The 4,913-nt window shown below is 48.8% G+C and overlaps 1 pseudogene; it reads left to right on the forward strand.

Annotated features, from left to right (window-relative positions):
• Positions 1-322: 322 nt before the first annotated feature.
• Positions 323-4,689, forward strand: LOC147005088 (chromatin remodeling regulator CECR2-like; annotated as a pseudogene).
• The last annotated feature ends 224 nt before the right edge of the window (positions 4,690-4,913 follow it).

The raw sequence follows: 4,913 nt of genomic DNA on the forward strand, positions 1-4,913 counted from the left end.
CTCTGAACGTGTAAGCCGGCCCCAATGAAATGTTTTTATAAGTCTTGCCCTAGTCATAGTGTCTGTTCCCAGCAGTAAAACCATAACTAAGTCAGATGTTGGGACAGCCATTGAGGGAGGGGGCAAGCATGCGGCTGCTTGAGCGAGTTTGCAAGCTACTCCCCCAGTGCACTACCCCTGTCCTGGCCCGCCTCTGCTTGAGCTCTTGCTAAGCTGAGGGAGCTGCCATTTGCTGAGTGAGAGGCGCTGCCCCATGGCCAGAGTTGGAGCTAGCAAGCAAGATTGAAGCAAGCAAGAGTGAGTGAGTAATCACAGCAGGGAGATGTGCCCAGAGGAAGGCTGCATGGCCATGATGGGCATGCTCTGCTCCTGGTGGGAAGTCCCAGCCATCGCACAATTCTGCTTGTTCTTTCACAAGGCGTTATGCCTGCTCAACTTCGAGATCGAGGAGTTAGAGGCAGCTCTTCACAGAGATGACTTGGTATTTATCAGTGATCTGATTGCCTGCCTGCTTCAAGGCTGCTATTAGCGAAGAGGTATCACGTCTCAGACATTCCACAGCTACTTGGAAGATATTGTTAACTAAGGTTGTGAGCTTGAAGAAGGAAAGCCCAATCCTCTGAGAGATCCCAGTTTTCAAACCTTCCTCTGCGTACATGAGTAGAGATCCTGCATCTCCTCTGTGATTACCCGCTTGTTGCAGATGATGTCTTTGATCTTCTCAAGGGTCTGGATGCAGACAGTCTCCGAGTTGAACCTCTAGGTGAAGACAATTCAGGTGCACTGTACTGGTACTTCTATGGGACACAAATGTACAAAGAAGACTTAGTACATGGAAGGTCCAATGGAGAACTCTCCTTGAGCAGGGAAAGTGAAAGGCAAAAAAAAAAAAAAAAAAAAATGTCTCAAATGTTCCTGGAAAATCAGACAAAAGAAGAGGAAGGCCTGCAAAACGAAAAAAAACTACAGGAGGAGATTATATCCAGTGAAAAGCAGGAAGAAAACTCCTTGACGTCTGACCTACACAAAAGAAATGGATCCGGAGGGGCAGGCCAAGGTACTTGGTGGATCCTGTGTCTAACAGAAGAATGGAGACAGGTTACTGAGAGCTTCCTGAGAGCCGACCTCTCTCCAAGAGCAGCAACTCTACAAGCTCCTTAGCAGGACTTCCTGCCTGAAATCTGCAACATGATTGCTCACAAGGGAAATCGTCCACAGGGCACAAAGCCAGAGCTGCAACACAGGTTTATATCTGTCCACCTTCCCATCCAATTCATCAAGCTAGAGGAAACTCCCATGCTCACCAAGATAGAAAAACAGAAGCACAGGTGGGAGGAGGAGGAACGACCGATCTTTCTTGCAGTGCAGAAGAAGGAGCAAGATCAGATGTTAAAGGAGGAGAGAATGCAGGAAAAGGAGGAAAAAGGTCAAGGCAGTGGAAGTCTGGGCTAAGAGGAGAAAGCTCAGGGAAGAATGAGCATGGCTATTGGCTAAAGGCAAGGAGCTACCCCCAGAACTTTCCCATTTGGATCTGAATTCTCCTATGAGGGAATGGAAGAAGACCAAGGACCTCTTTGAATTGGATGATGATTTCACAGCCATGTAAAAGTTCTAGATGTGGCGAAGGCTCACAAGGATTCCTGGCCCTTCTTGGAACCTGTGGAATAATCTTATGCCCCCAACTATTACCAGATTATTAAGACCCCCATGGATATTTCAAACATGGAGAAGAAATTAAATGGAGGTTCATAGTTTACCAAGGAGCAATTTGTAAATGTCACGAAGACCATGTTCAAAAATTGCCGAAAATACAATGGTGACAGTAATGAATATACCAAGATGTCTGACAATTTAGAGCAGTGTTTCCATCGGGCCATGACAAAACACTTTCCTGGTGAAGATGGAGACACAGATGAAGAATTTTGGATCAAAGAGGATGAAAAATGCTAAAAAAGAAGGAGTCAGTCTGGTAGAAATAGTGGAAGCCATGTTTGGACTCTCTCAAGAAACACAGAAGTGTAGAGCAGGAAACAGCCACCAGTAAAGAATGGGGGAAAATCATTGCCCGCAGCACACTGAGCTGCCTCCTCAGGGGACAATCAGAGCAGCAGTTCCATACAACTCCCTCCAGAGGTCGGCACATCAAATGGCCAAGGCTTTTCTTGCCCCCTGCATTGTGGTAGGGTGCCTAGCCACGCATCCCTTTTAAACCAGATGAAGCCAGCAGCACCAGGAATGTTTGGCTCTCTTCAAGGATCAGAATCCATCAACTTACATGGCTCCTCTCGAATTCCAGAGGTGCCCCCAGAGGAGCCCTTGCAACACCCAACCTTTGCTATACAGTCTCCAGTTGGAATTAGCAACCATTGGCGATCCCTGCTCAGTGCTTCAGACCTTTCCAATATGGTGTCACATGTCCCATCCTTACAGCTTGGGCAGATGAATTGTCCCAGTCAAGTTGGAAACATGTATCCACCAGCTCCATTCCAGGCAGGATTTATTCCTTCTAGGCATGGTGGGACTCCAACCCGATCCCAGACTTTCCTGAAAGGTCTGAAATTCCTCCCGGTCATATTTATCATTCATACAAGTATCTAAATCGAGGACACCCTGCTGTTTGGAATGGGAACCATGGTCCTGTAAACCCTGGATGTTTGGGGCCAGTTGAGAAGCCCCACCTGGGTCCAGGACCCTCTCACCACCCTCATACCATTGGTCATGTGATGGATGGCCGAGTGATGAGACAACCTATCCCACCAAACCAGTGGACTAAACAGTCAAGCTTTCTACCTCATGGTGTTCCTTCCTCAGGGTATATGCAGCCACCCTGTAAGTCTGATGGACATGGTTTGCAGACACCTCCAACTCCAGCACCAAGTCCTGGATTCAGAGGGCCATCCCAGATGCCCCGGGGGGCACAAGTAGGGGAATCCATGATGGACAGCCCTGAAATGATTGCCATGAAGCAGCTCCCCTCCGGAGTCTTTCCCCCAGGTATGCCTTACCACCCCCCTCTAGCGCACTCCTCCCCAATAACTGGTCCCTCTCCAAAGGTAGCTCATTCGTCATCAGTATGTGTGTCAGAGCCCTAGAATGCATTGGACAACCCTGGGAGTACACAGGAGATGACTGAAACACAAGAGCCTGAGGAAGACCCAGAGCCTTTGCCTGGACATGAAGAGAAAGCAGCAAGCATTTGTTCTTCAGAGGGGGTATACCTCAAACAACTACTTCACCCTGCACCTCCCTTGCAAGCCAGCGGTACCAGACAAAGCTCACCACAAGAAAGGGAAACAGAGGACCTCCGACTCAATAGTGATGCTTCAGACTCTGCAGACACTTCTAACACATCAAAGAACAAGAACACCTGGCCTTTGGACAATAGCTACAGCAGCCCAGCTGTGCAAGGCTGTTTGAGAGTCTTCTCCATAGTGGCAGAGATGGGGAATCTACCTGAAAATGAGGTCCTTGGTGAAGCATCTCCCTGTAGTTCAGAGGGGAAGGGCCTTGATGGTAGTGATCCAGAAAAGCCAATCTGCCCCAGGGGTAAAACATTGCAAGAAGCCATGCTATGCATAGGACCGAATGCTACTACATCTCTTTGCACAGATCCCGGTTAGATGGCAGGCAAGGTGAACCAGTTTTCTCCCTTATACATGCCTGGCATAGAATACTCTAACTCAGCTACACAGTACTCTATGAGTCCAAGTTTGCAAGGCTTGGGCTCTATGATGGGAGGAAAGTCCTCAGGATCACAGCCTCAGTCCTTTCCTCCCAGGGGGTTCCAGGATAATGGTCCCCAACCTGGACTCTTTCCTAGGTACTATCCTCAGCAAGGAATGAGATATACCTACCAGCCTTCTTCTCTGCCTTCCTACCACCCCTATCAGAGGACTCCTCATTATACATGTCCACAGGGCTTTTCTGATTGGCAGAGATCTCTCCCTTTCCAGAGAAGCCCAAGTGGACCCCCAGGGAGTCACCCTCCATGCTCCCTCTTCCCAGAGAAGAATGTCCTGTCTAGTCTGCAAGGTTGTGAGACACTAAATTCTGCCTTAACTCCTCCAACTCAAATGGATGCAGTGACTGCTAAGGTTGTTCCTCCTGATGGACACAATTCTGGTCCAGAAGAAGAAAAGATTGATGAATCTGTGGAGAGGCCAGAGAGTCCCCAAATATTCTAGATCTCGACAACCATGGTGCAGCTCCCAAGTGGCAGAACTCACTGTCAACCATGTCTATCTTTATGGAACTCCACCACCATCTCTGAGTTCAGGAATGACTTTTGGTTCATCTGCTTTCCCACCCCACAGTGTGATGCTGCAGACAGGGTCTCCATACACTCCTCAGTGATCAGCCAGTCATATTCACCCCAGGGCATACCCATCCTCTGTGCCTGCCCATCCACATCCCCACCCAGTAGCCACCCAACCCAATGGCCTCTCTCCAGAGCGTTCCCTCAACTTCTGTCACAAAGAGGGCCTAGGTCACTTTCAGGCTTCGATGATGGAGTAGACTGGCACTTGAAGCAGATTAAGAGGCACATTTCAAGAAGTACACAGACCAACGGGATTTCAAATGCATCCAGTCCAGTCACAGTCCTTATTCCAAAAGACCTGGGCGCCTGTGGAGTCACCAGAACAGTTGCTGACTCGTAAAATCCCAATACTTCCTTTGGATCAGAGCTAGTCTAGGGAGGACCTAAGCCCTAAGGAAATGGACGGCTGCTTGTGGAGACCATAAGTCAGGCCTGGCGGATTTGGAGGAATGAATGCTGTACATCTCTGTCCTGTCTTCCGGTTACACCTCTTCACTGTAAATCAAGCCTTCCTCAGAGCTGAACAGTATAAGCCTTAGGGTCACACTCTTTAGATGAATGGCTGGCCTGTAGCTGGGATCATCTGCACAGCTGA

This window comes from Mus caroli, unplaced genomic scaffold, assembly GCF_978045245.1.
Source record: "Mus caroli unplaced genomic scaffold, Mus_caroli_1 scaffold_4, whole genome shotgun sequence".
Lineage (NCBI taxonomy): Eukaryota > Metazoa > Chordata > Mammalia > Rodentia > Muridae > Mus > Mus caroli.